Source organism: Equus caballus, chromosome 1 (genome assembly GCF_041296265.1).
Source record: "Equus caballus isolate H_3958 breed thoroughbred chromosome 1, TB-T2T, whole genome shotgun sequence".
In the NCBI taxonomy this organism is placed as follows: domain Eukaryota; kingdom Metazoa; phylum Chordata; class Mammalia; order Perissodactyla; family Equidae; genus Equus; species Equus caballus.
In genome coordinates this window covers 82,188,643-82,204,496 of record NC_091684.1, presented here as the reverse complement: position 1 = coordinate 82,204,496, position 15,854 = coordinate 82,188,643, and the positions used below count along the sequence as shown (strand labels likewise).

The following is a 15,854-nucleotide window of genomic DNA, read 5'->3' as shown; positions in this document are numbered from 1 at the left end:
ATGTCTCATAATAAGGGGCAGAGGATGTATTCAAACCTAGGTTTTTTTCTTAGAATCCAGAGCACAAAGTTCTTCGCAGTTGGCTCCTTTTATTATTACTCTGCTTTTTTCAAATCCTTCTCTCCTCCAAGACTTGGTTTTCTCATTTATAAAATGGAGTCAGTAACCACAGCCTCCTTCACTGAGACCCCCAGGAAGGCAAAGTAGGCTAAAGTGTTTTAGAAACTTTCCGGTGCTCTCTAGGGTTGAAGGTGATTATCACTGAAATGTGGTGCTCTGTACTTAGAAGATGTCAGGCGGTGTTTGTAGGGATGAGTTGAGGGGCCTTGGCAGTGGTTAGTGTGGGGACAAAGACAGTCACATCGTATTCTGTAATTTAGAATCCCTAGAGAATGATCACATTTTCTCACTTTATACAGGGTGGTGGTGAGAGCTTGGGATGTGTGCTGAATGGCATTCTCCTGACAGTGGTCAACCTTCCCACAAGCATATACCCATTATTCTTTCATACAAACTGTAGACATACACACAGTCTGTACCCTCTCAAAGCATGTTCCCACACAACCATAGTCATTTGTAGCATGTATTCACCCATTACTGCCTGTATATTGCATTATTTCCATTTTTTTCAGTTCATATATATTTAAAACTTTTTATTTTAGAATAATTATGGATTCACAGGAATTTGGAAAAATTGTACAGGGAAGTCTCTTCACCCTTTACCCAATTTCTTTCTATAGTAATGTCTTGCATAACTAAATTTTGTAATTTTCAGGATTAGACCCCGTACATATTTTGTTAAGTTTATACCTAAGTATTTAAGTTTTTTGGGAGGATCATAAATGATAGTGTGTTTTTAATTTTAATTGTCATGTGCTTGTTCTTTAGCGTGTAGCAAATCAATTGATTTTTGTCTGTTGATCTTGGATCCTTTGACCTTGCTGAACTCACTTAGTGGTTATAGGTGGGTTTTTTTTAAAAGCTTCCTTGACATTGTCTACATAGACAATTGTATCATCTACAAATAGCCGCAGTTTTCCTTCTTTCTTTCTGATCTGTATCCCCTTTATGTTTTTTCTTACCTACTGCCCTAGCTAGAACTTCCCGCACTATGTTGAATAAGAGACGTGGGAGCAGACATGCTTGTTTGTTACTGATCTTAGGGATAAAGCCTTCAGTCTTTAAGTGTGATGTTGTTTTAGGTCTTTAGCAGTTTGAGGAAGTTCCTTTCTATTCATGGTTGGCTGAGCATTGTTATCATGAATAGTTGTTGGATTTTGTCTAATGCTTTTTCTATAACAATTGATTTGGTCTTAATATTTTTCTTCTTTAGTCTGTTGATATGGTAGACTATACTAATAGGTTTTCAAATATTGAACTAGTCTTGCATACGTGGAAAAAATTCCACTTGGTCATGGTGCATTATCTTTTTTATACTTTGCTGGATTTGATTTGATATTTTGATGAGGATTTTTGTATCTAAGTTCATGAGAGTTATTGGTCTGTATTTTTTTAATTGTTGTTTTGATACTGTCTTTGATTTTGGTATTAGGGTAATACTGGCCTCATAAAATGAGTTGGAAATGAAAATGAGTTTCCTCCTCTTTTATTTTTTGGAAGAGATTGTGTAAAATTTATGTTAATTCTTCTTTAAATGTTTGGCAGAATTCTCCAGTGAAACAGTCTGAGCCTACAGATTTCTTTTTATTTTAAATTACAAGTTAAGTTTCTTTAATGGTTTATGACTATTCAGATTATCTATTTTATTTTGGTTTGTTTTTGGTCTTTCTGGTTCTCACTTCGAAGTTGTCAAGTTTATGAATGTAGAGTTGTTAGTAGTATTCCCTCTTTTTCCTTTTTACTGACTGCAGGCTTTATGGCGATATCTTCTGGCTTGTTCCTGGTGTTGGTGATTTGTGTCTTCTCTCCTTTTATGCTAGGGATTTATCAGTTCATTGATTTTTTTGAAAAACAAGGTTTATGTTTCGTTAATTTTCTCTTTTATCTGTTTTCAATTTCATTTGTTTCCTTTTCTTATGCTTTTGTTGCATTCATTTTTAGTTTGTTGGGATAGGCTCATAGATTATCATTTGAAACTTTTCCTCTTTTCTAATATAAGCATTAAGTGCTAAGGATTTCCCTCTCAGTACTATTTTAGCACAAATTTTGACATCCTGTATTTTCATCCTGAAGTTCTATTTATTGTTTTTAATTTCCTTTTAGTTTTCCTCCTTAGAAGTGAGTTGAAGTGTTTGAAGATTTTCCTGTTGTCTTTCTATTATTGATTTATAGTTTGATTCCATTATCTCAGAGACTGTCCTTTGTGTGATTTCAATTCTTTTAAATTTGTTGAGGTTTGTTTTATGACCCAGGATATGGTCTATCTTGGTGAATGTTCTATGGGTGCTTGAAAAGAACGTGTATTCTGCTGCTGTTGGATGGAATGTTCTATAAATGTCAATTAGATCTTTTTGGTTGATAGTGTTGTTCAGTCATTCTGTATCTTTGCTGATTCCCATCTCGTAGTTCTAACAATTGCTGACAGTATGGTGTTGAAGTCCCCAACTGTAATTGTGGGTTTTTCTACTTCTCCTTTCAACTCTATCAGTTTTTGCTTCATGTATTTCAAAGCTACTTTTTGATGCATACACATTTATGACCACTATGTCTTCCTGATGGATTGACCCTTTTATCGTTACATAATTTTCATGATGTATCTTTTTCCACTATTTTACTGTCAACCTACATATATCATTATGTTTGATGTGAATTTCTTGAAGAAAGCATATAGTTGGGATATTTTTTTAAAAAAATCCATTGTGCCAATACCTGTCTTATTTATTTATTTATTTTGAGGAAGATTAGCCCTGACCTAACATCTGCTGCCATTCCTCCTCTTTTTTGCTCAGGAAGACTGGCCCTGAGCTAACATCCATGCCCGTCTTCCTTTACTTTATATGTAGGATGCCTGCCACAGCATTGCTTTGATGTGTATTAAGGCTGCCCCAGCTAGAGAAGCCCAAGGTGACCTGGCCTACATGCCAAACTATATGACCCAGTGGACTTTTTTTATGGTATGAATTAGGACTGCCCCTGGGAGAGAAGCCCAGGGCATCCTCACCTGCATGCCGATCTATATGGCTAGATTCATATCTAAAGTTATATGACCGCACAATAACCAGACCCCATCTGCACTGAAATCATTTAATGACTTTTTACATCATCTTTTCTTTTTTCCAGTAAAAATAAGTCACGTACCCATGCCTTATAAAATTAGCCCTAACCCTCAACTCGGGGCAGCAGCAGGAGCTCTGACTGCCCGTGGGTCTTGTCCCCACACCCCAGCTCTGCCTGCCCATGGGTCCTGTCCCCATGCCAGCGGGAGCAGCAGCAGGAGCTCTGACTGCCCGTGGGTCTTGTCCCCACACACCAGCTCTGCCTGCCCATGGGTCCTGTCCCCATGCCAGCGGGGGCAGCAGCAGGAGCTCTGACCACCCGTGGGTCCTGTCCCCACGCACCAGCTCTGCCTGCCCATGGGTCCTGTCCCCATGCCAGCGGGGGCAGCAGAAGTGGCAGCAGCAGAAGCTCTGACTGCCCATGGGTCCTGTCCCCATGCTATTCCACACTATTCTCTAAATAAAAGAGCACCACTGCCAGATCTTGAGAGTCTAAGAAATCTTTCTTTTGACTCCTCGGCTCACCGACCCCGCATCAGCTTGACATGGCTTGCCAAGTGGTGTGTAGGTCTGCACCCGGCATCTGAACTGGCAAACCCTGGGCTGCCAAAGCGGAATGTGTGAATTTAACCCCCATGCCACCGAGCTGGCCCCAATACCTGTCTTTTGATTGGCATATTATGCCATTTATATTTAGAGTAGGTATTGATATGTTAGGGCTGTGTGTCATTTTATTTTTTGTTTGTTCTTGTTTAGTTCTTTTCTTTTTCCTGCTTTCATGTGGGTTACTTGAAAGTTTTGATAGTTCCACTTAAAATTTGTATAAGTCTTTTGATATATTGCTTTGTATAGTTTTTTTAGAGGTTGCTCTAGTATTACAATATACATGTGTAACTTATCACAGTCTACTGGTATCAGTTTTTTGCCACTTTGAGTGACGTGCAGAAACATTACTTCCTTTTACCCCCCTGTTTAAAAAGTTATAGTTGTATTAAATATTTCCCCTAGGTACATTGAACACTGTATCAGATGATGTTATAATTTTTGCTTCAACTGTCAGCTAGGGTTTAAGAAACTTGTGAGGGAAACAGCAGTATATTATATTTACCCCCCATTTTTACTCATTCCTTTGTTCTTCTTTCTTTTCTGAAGTTCTGAACCCTATTTTATTATCATTTCCTTTCTGTTTGAAGAATTTTATTTTGCCATTCTTTAAGGGTATGTCTACTAATGGTAAATTCTCCTAGTTTTCCTTCATCTGAGAATGTCTTTATTTCCCCTTCCTTCTTCTTTGCTTTTTTTGTGTGTGTGTGTGTGAGGAAGATTGTCCCTGAGCTAACATCTGTGCCTGTCTTCCTCTGCTTATAGATCAGATGCTGCCACAGCATGGCTTGATGAATGGTGAGTAGGTCCACACATGGGATCTGAACCTGTGAATCCCAGGCTGCTGGAGGGAAGGGCACAAACTTAAGCACTATGCCACTGGAATGGCCCCTCCTTCACTGGCTATAGAATTTGGTATTTACAGTTCTTTCACTACTTGAAAAATGTTGTGCCACTTCTTTCTGGCCTTTGTGGTTGCAGATGGGAAATCCCGTGTCATTTTAATCGGTGTTCCCCTCTATGTAATATGTTGTTTCTCTCCAGCCTTTTTTCCAAGATTTTTTCTTTTAGATTTTCAGAAGTCTGATTATGATGTGTCTTGACATGGATTTCTTTGCATTTATCCTATTTGAGATTTGTTCAGCCTCGTGTTTCTGTAGGTTTATGCTTTTCATCAAATTTGAGACACTTTCAGCCATTATTTCCTTCAGATTTTTTTAAGCCCACACTTTCCTTTCCTCCTGGGACTCTGGTGATAGGAATGTTAGTTTTTTTTTTTTTTTAAATAAACACAGAGGTCCCTGAGGCTCTGTTCATTTTTTCCCATTCTCTCTGTTTTCATATTTGGTAACTTCTATTGGCATGTTCATTATATGCTGTACCCACTCCATGAGCCTTCCAGGGGATCACTAGGGATCACAGTGGAGTGGTGAAAACCCAGATTCCATAGGAATCCCCATCAGTATTGAACCTTGGAAGTCTGTGAAGAGAAGGGCAGTACACAGACTTAGAAGCAATTGCTATGAAAAGCTGAGAGTCCCTGGATTACAGTAAAGCAAGCAAGCAGCTGGCCTGAAGCTTGGGCGGCCAGGGGACAAGAGGGGAGGAGTGGTAGAGGAAACTAGCAGGAGAGTCCATGATTCTAGCAGTCCTCGGCTATGGCAGGCTCATGTCAACCTTAACTGTTCCATGAACTTGGGAAAGTGGGGCTGCTCTGTGCTGCCTGAAGACTCTCATGTATGACCTCAGAACCCAGCCCAGAGATACTAGCTGGGAAGAGGTCAGGGGTGGGAGGCACAGCACTGCACCCTTCATGGTGGAGTGATTACCGCTGATGCTGGGTAGGCCCTCTTGGGCCCTGTTTAGGGGGCTCACAATATGGTAAGGAACCTTTTACTTAAACAGTGGGACTGAGGCTCATAGGAATGAGGTTTGTATCTGTTTTCCAAGGCAAATGATCTGTTGTGTGGATGATCTAACAGTGCTTTTTCTTTTCAGTTCTATCCTGATCTTGCCCCACCCCCATCCAGTACCCTTTTGCCATCTCTCTTCAGCTGATCCCAACCCTGACCCCAGAGAAGGGCAGCAGTAGTGCAAGCCTCCTGAGACCATCAAGCCCCAGCTGAGCCCTGCCCATCCAGGATGCTCTCTGTATTGCCAGGGCCGGGCACTCTGAGAAGAAGCTTGGGAGGTCTTCATTTAGGATGCACATCTTCTGCCTGTTGAGGTCTTGGGACCTGGAGAAGCACTGGTCAGAGAGCACCTGGGTCTTTAGGCTTTAGCTGGGGAGCCCTTGAGAGACACACAGAAAGAAAGGTAGAGGGACTCTATTTACTGATTTCCTCCTGGCTGCCCTGCACTGGACTAAGGGCTCAACGTTTATCCTTGCCTGTTAACAGTGCTGTAGAGTAGGGGTCATTCTACACTCATCTTAAAATGAAGGCACAGCAGATGAGAGAGAGAGTAACTTGCTTAAGATCTTGTTGCTGATAAATGGCAGAGCCAGGATTCAAACTCAGATCACAAATGGAACAGGCCAGGTTAGAGATGAGCAAGGGAGCTTCTGTTGGACCCTTGAACCTTCCAGTTCAGCCTGCTGGCGGATCACCCTAAACACAGAAATACACCAGGCCAACCATGGCGGTTGCAGATGGAGGTCCGACCATACTGGACTCCTAGAAAACCTGGGGAAATCCCAGTTGGAGCTGGAAAAGGGAGGCCAAGGCTTCTATGTAGATTTGAGCCCTTTCCTCACCTGGCCTGGATCCTGGCTAGAGCAGGGGAACACAGAGCTCTCCATCCAGATCCCTGCAAGGTCTAACAATGTCTCCAGCTCTATTTCCCAGGTTGCCCTCAGATGTCCTCAAATGCTGTGAAGCCATGGAAATAGAGAGCGTGATGAGGAGGGTCTCGTCCAGCCCTCTTCACTTTTCAGACTGAGAACTGAGGCTGAGAGAAAAGAGGAGAATTGCTTAAGTGGAGCCAGGCAAGCAGGGGAAGAGCGAGGAGGGAAGTCAGTGCTGCCCAGTAATGAAGGCCTCTCGGTGCTGCCCTGCTAGGGGTCTGGGCAGACAGCATCAGGGTTGTAGAAACTCATCCTTATAGTGCACATGCTGCCAGATGCAACTCAGCATCATTCCTGCACTTATTCATTCAAAAGCTTTCAGCGAATATATTTTGTGTCCCTTGTCACACAAAATGCTGTTTCTCCACAGGGCCACACCAGCACTGGGATGAGGAGAGTTTTCAGCACCGTGAATCCTCTCTCCTCCCCATCACCTTCTTCCCCCGATCATGTGTTGTTGCTGTACTTCCCACCTTTCTTCAAACCCTGCTGTTGATTTTCTCAAAGATGTTGGGCTCAGCCAACTAAGGACACTGATGAGTAGATAACAACTTAAGGGGTGTCCCCCCAGCCAAGCTTAAATGTATCACAGGATATCCCTAAAGATCTGGAAATCTTTAAACCAAAAAACCGTGGCTTTTTAGATGTTGTATTAGCATAATAGAAATGTAAATCTATATGGAGTGAGGAGGGTTGGGTCACCAAATTTGGCAAATTATAATATAGTATGTCCAGCCAAATTTGAATTTCAGATAAACAATGATTATTATTATTATTTTTAGAAAATGTGTGTCCCCTGCAATATTTGTCTGAAAATCAAATATTACTGGGCATCCTGTATTTTATCTGGCAACCCTAGGAGAGGGGCATGCTCCCATGGACTCTTCGAAAGACTCTTAGTGGGCAATTGCCATCTCGTAGGCTAAGCCAGAAGGTGTGCTATGCCCTGCCTTCATTTCAGTCACCTGCCTCCGAGAAAGAGGATACTGAGAGCGGCTGCCCGAAGCCTCTTCACAGAGAGCATCCTAAGCAGCCCCTCCAGGGTCACCTCCTCTGTCCTCTGTCTTTCCTCTTCTTCAGTGGAAACCTGCACTGTCTGCATTCCAGGAGCCAAAGCAGAGCAGCAAAAGACAGGGGCTGCGGAGTGAGATAGCCTGGGTTTAAATACAGGCTCTGCCACCAGAAAACTATGGCACCATGAGCAGGTTTATCAATGTCTCTAAGCACTGATTTCCTCCTCTGTAAAATGAGGCTCACAATACCTGCTCCTTCAGGCTGTCGTGAGTTCTACGTGAAATAACGTACGGAAGGTGCTTATTCCAGCACCCGGCAATAAAGGTTAGCTGTTATCATCCTCATTATTGACCTTCAGGGGGCAGCAGTCATTAGAAGCATGTCCTTGGACCTGGAGGCACTAGGGGAGGATGTTTTGCGCCTGCTCCAGGGGTGTGTGCCCTTGTGCTTGCTCTCTGTGGCTTCCCTCTCTTTGAATCTCTGGCTTTTCATTTCTTTTATCTCAGTTAATTCTCACAACAGTCCTGGAAAGTAGACAAGCAGAGATTATTAACTATTTTGCAGATGAGCAAACTGAGGCCACATTATTTATCCTCTCTAAATCTTCCTCATCTGTGAAATGAAATGGGGAACAGGGTGAGATCCGCATGGCAGCAGAGTCTTTGAATCTCCCCAGTCGCTCATAAAAATGGATCGAGTCACTAGGATAGCGGGAGAAACATCCCACTGGACAGTATCTTCAACAAAACTAGAGTCAGGGTATCCCCACAAATCACAGAATGGGTGGGGTCAAACCACTACCATGCTCAGCAGCTGTGCCAAGAGAGCAAAGATCCTGAAACCCAAAAGACAGAAACTGCCAACAGATAACACAGCCCTCAAAGAAGAGAGTCCCACTCTGACTGGAATTGTCAGCAAGAAGATGAGAACACTGTTGAAACTGGGCTAAGGTTCGTCAGACTCCTCCACAAGCTCCAGTTTGTAGGTGAATCCACAAGACTGCAGGAACCTGAAGAAGCCAGGGCTCTTTGGAGAAACGGCTCACTCGTGGCAAAGCATAGTGTGAGCCTGGGACAACTTGTCTGCTAGGGAACAAAGAAGCACCAAAGACTACCACCATCATGTCATAAGGACCCAGGGCTGACTTGAAGAGCTCCTCTATTTGATTCAAACAAACCAGGTATACAAGAAATCTATGAGGCACTTAGAGAGATTTGCGTATGGACTGGATATTAGACATTAAAGAATTTGTGGAAATAATTGAAGACCAACCAAATGAGAATAAGCAAAGTCTATTCAAAGCTTGCTATGGAAACGGAGTCAGCTACCATCACTTGCATTTTGGCAGAGGCTCAAAAGCAGACAGAGGAGTGGGAAAGCTTTAGAGTGGAAAAAAGGGAAGGCTTCAGGTACGCCTTGATAGCAGGCTGTCAGCGAGGGGAAATTGGTAGCAGCTAAGTAGAAGAGGGTGTCCTATGTGATTGGTAGGGAAGTGTACTTGCCTTTCTCTGGTTGGTGCTCAGTTGGAAGTGGGGACAAAAATTAGGGATGCTGTCAGTTATTAATTAAGACCTGACTATTTGGGGGTGATTGGTAGTTTGGCTTCCTGGGCTGACTGCTAGAGATTGTGGTCTGACTTCCTACAAGTCTTAGCAAGCTGGTTTCCTGGGCTGGACATTGTGGATTGTCGGTTGGTTTCCTGGGCTGGTTGCTGCAGATTGTTTATCTATGGTCTTGCCGTTGTCGATTTGCATATTCAGTCTCTCAAGTTATTACTTATTAAGTGTGACAATAGTACAATGTAAAAAATGAAATAAAATGCCCTTAGGTAGGATGTATACCAGGTTATTTGCAGATTAAATAATCCAGAAAACCAAAGACATGGGGAGATAGATAGATAAAAGAAAATGGGCACAACCTTGAATCTGGGTTATGGATACATGGAGGCTCATTATATTATTCTACATCATGTCTATTTTCAAATTTCTATAACAAAAAGCTTTTGCTATTGAGGATAGTCATAGTATCTACCTCATAGTGTTGCTTTGAGGATTAAGTGAGATAACTCAAGTAGAATTGACATAAGTCAAGACCTTGCAGTGGGCCTCTGCTGAGCACTTTATTGGCATTATTTCATTATTATGTGAGATGTTATGTGGGGTTTACTACACAGGCTGTTTTGGAAAGTGATTTTTTTCACTCAGCAATATTTTGTCAGCATATTTATGTAACATATGTCTATATCTACATTGATATTTTTAATGGCTGCCTAGTATTTTGTCAGATGGATTTACGATAATTTACTTAATCACTCCTTATTAATAGTGAAAATGTTGAACTTTATCTGAGCCCTGTGCTTCTGGAAAAACAGCACAGGTTGAGAAATCCCCAACACTGTTGTTTGGGTGACAGTATAGTGGGGCATAAGATGATGATGGCATTTCAGTTTAGTGGAGGAAAGAACAGACTTTTCAATGAATGGTGCTGGAAAGATTATATATTCATTTGAGACAAACTTAGATCCTCTCTCTTATAAGATGTGAACTTTATAAAATAAATTGCAGAGTATTAAAGGCAAAACATAAACACAAAACTAAATATTAGGGGTTGAATTGTGTCCCCCCCAACCCCCAATTCATATGTGAATTGCAAGTCAAGGAATGCCAAGGATTGATGGCAACCATGAAAAGTCAAGGACGGATTCTATCCAAAGTCTCAGAAGGAACCAACCCTGCTGACACCTTGATTTTGGACTTCTAGTCTCCAGAACTGTGAGAAAATTAATTTCTATCATTTAAGTTTGTGGTGCTTTGTTAAAGTAGCCCTAGGAAACGAATATAATTACTATCTAATTTTAAAACATTTCATCACCCCCAAAAGAAACTCCATACCCATTAACAGTCACTCCCCATTCCTCCTTCCTTCCATCCACTGGATACCAGTAATCTATTTTTGTCCCTATAGAGTTGCCTTTTTTTGACGTTTCATATAAATGGGATCATACAATATATTGTATTTTGTGACTGTCTTCTTTTACTTAGTATTTTCTTCAGACTTCATTGATTATATAGTGTGTATCAGTACTTCATTTTCCTTTTACTGCCGAATATTATTCCATTATTTGGATCAACAGATTTTGTTTATCCATTCACCAGTTGATGGACATTTGTGTTGTTTCCACTTTTGGCTCTTAGGAGTAACACTGCTATGAACACTTGCGTGCAAGTTTTTGTGTGGATGCATATTTTTATTTCTCTTTGGTATGTATCTAGGGATAGAATCACTGAGTGACATGGTAACTCTATGTTTAATGTTTTTGGGAACTGCCAAACTGTTTTCCAAAGTGGCTGCACCATTTATGATCCTACCAACAATGAATGAGGATTCCAATGTTTCTACATTCTGATGGCTTCTTATTCAAAATAAAAACCAATATTCTTACAGTGGACTAAATGAACCAATATTCTCTTTTTTTAATTTTTATTTTTTTTAGGAAGATTAGCCCTGAGCTAACATCTGCTGCCAGCACTCCTCTTTTTGCTGAGGAAGACAGGCCCTGAGCTAACATCCGTGCCCGTCTTCCTCTACTTTATATGTGGGACACCTGCCACAGCATGGTTTGCCAAGCGGTGCCATGTCCACACCCGGGATCTGAACCAGCGAACCCCGGGATGCCGAAGTGGAATGTGCAAACTTAACTGCTGTGCTACTGGGCCTGCCCCTGAACCAACATTCTTTAGTCAGGGTTCTCCAGAGAAACAGAACCAATTGTGTGTATAATTAATTAATTAATTACTTGGCTCATGTGGTTATTGAGGCTGAGAAGTCCCATCCCCTGCTATCTGCAAGCTGGAGAATGGGGAAAGCCAGTGGTGTAATTCAGCCTGTGTCCAAAGATCTGAGAACCAGGGGAGTCAGTGGTGTAATGCCCAGTCTGAGACCAAAGGCCTGAGAAGAGAGGGGTGGTGTGCCAGTGTAAGTCCCAGGTCTGAAGGTGTGAGAGCCAGAGGCTTGATGTCTGAGAGCAGAAGAAGATGGATGCCTCAGCTCAAGAAGAAAGAAAGAATTCATCCTTCCTCCACCTTTTTGTTCTATCTGGGACCTCAATGGATTGGATGATGCCTGCCCACACTGGTGAAGGTGGATCTTCTTTACTCAGTTTACAGATTCAAATTCTAATCTGTTCCGGAGACACCCTCACAGACACACCCAGAAATAATGTTTTATAACTATCGTGCATCCCTGAGCCCCTTCAAGTTGACATATGAAATTAAGCATCACAAATATGATCTGGGCTTTTCCTATGTCTTTAGTGTTCTAACCACATTGACCTTTTGCTATTCCTTAAATAAACCAAGCACACTCTCTATAGGGGCTTTGCATCTGTTGTTCCATCCCCCTGGAACAGACTCCCCACAGATATGCTCCTTCTTATTACCTCACTTCCTTCAGACTTCTACTCATATGATCTCTTATCAAAGAGACCAGTCCTTACAGCTCTATATTCAATAAGAATCCTTCCTCCACCTCTTTGCCCTGCTTTTGTTTAATTCCTCTCTTCCTGACCCCAATTGGAATGTAAGATCTTTGAGAGGAGCGACATTAATTATTGTGTTCACTGTGTGAAAGAGAAATTATTCTGACACTTGTTGAAACCTGCAAAGAAGACTTGATTCAGGACTACTGCAGTTAGAGAGAGAGCTTGAACTTAACTCCCAATAACACAGGGACAAGTGGGGATTCACAGCCAACTGTCGGGGTGAGAGGGTAGATGGAAAATTACTAAGAAGAAATCGGTTAGGTGTCAAGGGTGTGGTGGTGGCCGGGAGAGGGACTTGATTAGATATCAAGGGTGCAGGAAGAGGAGCTTGATTGGATATCAAGGGTGGGGGAATTCTTGATGAACTGGCTTAGTAGGATTCTTTGCTAAAATCGGGCTCAGCAGGCCAAAGACAAGGCTTAGTTGAGAAGAGGGATCAGAGGAGCCTGACTAAAGTTTGGTCAAGGCGGGAGTCCTTGTCAACTTCCCTGTCCTTAGCATCTGGAACAGTGAGTGGCACATAGTGAGGCACTAGTTAATCATTGTTAAAGTGGTGCATGCGACCCATTCTGAGAAATTTTCTTCCAAATAAAAAGTCCTAATTGAACAAAAGAGATACATTTTCCTTCCCAAGCTGTCCAGTTCCTGGAGTTTATAAGTAGAAATATTTTTTTTCTAGAAAATAATACATTTGTTAAAAACTGATTCAATCTTGTTCCAACATCTGTGTCAACAAATGATGAGAACGTAATTTTTATTGTTCTCGGTGCTATACTTTTTTGTTTTTAAAGATTGGCACTTGAGCTCACATCTGTTGCCAATCTTCTTTTTCTTCTTCTTCTTCTCCCCAAAGCCCACCAGTACATAGTTGTATACTCCAGTTGTGAGCGCCTCGGGTTGTGCTATGTGGGACGCTGCCTCAGCATGGCCTGATGAGTAGTGCTAGGTCAGTGCCCAGCATCTCAACCAGCAAAACCCTGGGCTGCCCAAGCAGACCTTGCAAACTTAATCACTCAGCCACGGACCTGGCCCCTATGCTATACTTTTTTACCATCTTTGCTTGAAATCAAAACAGGAATATTTGGGGGAAAAACAAACGAAGAACCCCTAAACAGCTGCCCCAAAGTAACATAAAACATGTCTCGCAGATCCTCATCAATCTAGCAGCGGATGACAATCTTGGCTGCACATTAGAATCACTTGGGAGCGTTAAAAAAAACCCTGATACCAGGATCATACCCAGAGCATTAATTCAGAATCTCCGCAGCTGGGCCCAGGCAGCATTACTTTCTAAAGCTCCCTAGGAGATGCCAAACTGCCGGTGGATGGGACGCAGAGCCTAAGACCCCAGACTGCACCCCAGACTACATTTCCCAGAGGCCTCCGCGACCACTTCCGTTTCTGGCCCTGCCCTGTGAGTTGAGCGGGGCGTCGCTTTCTTACCGGTGTCGGCGGTCTGGACCGCTTCGGGTGGTAGTGGCTTCGCTGTAGGCGCAGCTTGCACGGCTGGGTCTGAGACCGGGTGGGGCCCTCCTCTCCTCGGGGTCAGATGGAGGAAGGAGCCGGTTAGGAGGGGCCTGAGAGATGTGGGCAAGGCCCCACCTTCAGGAGACGTGCAGTGTTGAGTGACCGCCTGAGCAGCGCGTCACAGAAAGCTTAAAGGTTTGCGCCGAGGCCCGGAGACTGAGTCACCGACGAAACTTTTTCCACCATGTTGGCGAAGGTGGCTGCCTGACTCAGCCAGAGCTTGGCCTGGAGCTTCCTGCAAGGCTGGGCTCCAGGCAGACGTTCCATGTCCTTTCTTCTTGACCTTAACATCTTCACTTGTCTCCCTGCCGTTGTGGGGAGTAGGGATGGTGGTGGCCCGGCCTTGTCCCCCTTGCAGAGATGAAGTTCTAGCTAGTATAGGACACCGAGGGACTTCCCGTGTTTCCTTTCTTTCCCAGCTTGGCTTACTCAGGATTCTTTGCCTTTGCCTGGGAGAACAGTTCAGGAGACAGATGGCCCCAAGACTACCAAGAGCTGAGATCTAGGCAAGTTTGGTTTTTCTTTTTCCTGAGAAATCGCCATAATTTCAAAGTGAAGTTGAGTTTATGCCTGTTGCCTGGAGGAGGCTCTGCCCTGTGTATGGAGCGAGCTGCCTGAGCCAATCCTGGATGGGAGCTGCTCTTAGAGAAGGGACCCCTGTCCCCACTGCATCCCTTCACGTCCTTCCCTCTGCCGGTTACAGAGTCCTTCACTAAATAGATTATTGCTGTTTCTGCTTTCTAGAGTGCTAGAAACTGAAAAATACTTTCCACATAAGGCATAGCTATTGCCTCAAAGACGTTGCCAACTCACAGAAGGTGAAAGACAGACACAGCATATAAAGACACACAGGCTAAAGTATCAGTGAATGAAATGCACGGCTCAGGGATGGCAGCTCTCACTTGACCTTCGGGGATCAGAGGAGTCTTCAGGGTGGGGTGGCGGTGATCGCTCTAGTTCTTCCTGAAGAATAAATGAAGTTTGCATAATTGAGGATGAGGTGACTAGGGGAAGGCGCTGCAACATGAGTGAAGTCATTACGGCTGGATCAAGAACAATCTGGCTCCAAAGAAAGTTGGAAACACTCAGGGTCAAGAATGCTAGGCTGAGTTTGCCTTTATCCTGGAGAAAACTGGGTTTTGAGGATTTTGGGAAGTTGGCAGGAAGTAATCACTTTTTGAAAAGAGGTAATGAATATTTGAATATTTATTGTACAAACTAAGAGTAACACAATTTTAAAAATTAGAGCTTACCCACATTGCTATCAGGCTAACAAATCAAATTATTTCATTTGAAACACCTTTGTATTTTTTAGACTAACCCATTTTTTCCTTTTAATATGTCAGAGCTATTTCTTCCAGTTTGCTCCGTAGTCTCATTACCACTTTTTGTAGCTGCTTTTTATACTGTACTCCCCAACCAGCCCTTTGACCTGAAGCAAGTTCTTTCAACTCTCTGAGGCTTAGTACCCTTGGCTATAAAATAGATACAGTAATGCTTTATATAGGTGTGGTGGGAATTCAGAGAGATGGCGTATATCTTAGGACCTGGCACTGTGACTAGTACATGTTAAGTTGCTACTGCTATGAATGGCAATTAAAAAAAATATGTACATTAATATTCTGCCCCAGAGTCAGACCATAGTCCCTGTAAATTCTAGGATAAAGCCAATATCACTTTGCATTTCTTTCAGAGTTTCTGTTAACGTGTTGATTGACAAATCCTTGAACACTTGCGTGTGCCAAGCAGTGTTTTAGGCTGGGAAGACAGCAGTGACCCAAGTGGTCTCTGCCCTCCTGGAGCTCACATTATAGGAGATATTGACAGTAAATCTACACCTCTCCTGCCAGGCAGTGAGAAATCCTGTGAAGAAAAATGTTTTAAGTGAGTCATGGTGAGGATAGGAGAAGAGAAAAGAGAAGACCTTTCTGAGAAGGTGACTTTTAAGCAAAGACCAATGAAGTGAGGGATGAGCAGACGCCAGGCCCGGGGAAAGGAGCGTGCTGGGTGTGCTGGAAGAAGACGAGGAGAGCGGTGTTGCTGAAGTGAGGGGTCCAACCTCCTCTCACGCCTCGCTGGGTTCTCCAGCTTCTCCTCTTTTAGTTCTTCATTCCTGTGAAGCAGGTCTTCTCTCTGAACATGTCATCCT

At 43.0% G+C, this 15,854-nt stretch overlaps 1 protein-coding gene across 11 annotated transcripts in view; it reads right to left on the bottom strand.

Annotated features, from left to right (window-relative positions):
• The window catches only part of ZNF239 (zinc finger protein 239), a 33,898-nt gene extending 19,771 nt beyond the window's left edge, over positions 1 to 14,127 (bottom strand). For 2 of the 11 annotated variants that reach the window (XM_070264186.1, XM_070264195.1), the window contains exon 1: positions 13,622 to 13,805. The gene's annotated coding sequence lies outside the window, so the exon portion shown is untranslated. Of the gene's footprint in view, positions 1 to 13,621 lie in introns of all 11 variants that reach the window. The other 9 variants (XM_070264286.1, XM_070264333.1, XM_023646575.2 and 6 more) reach the window with 8 other exon arrangements.
• Between the last annotated feature and the right edge of the window lie 1,727 nt (positions 14,128 to 15,854).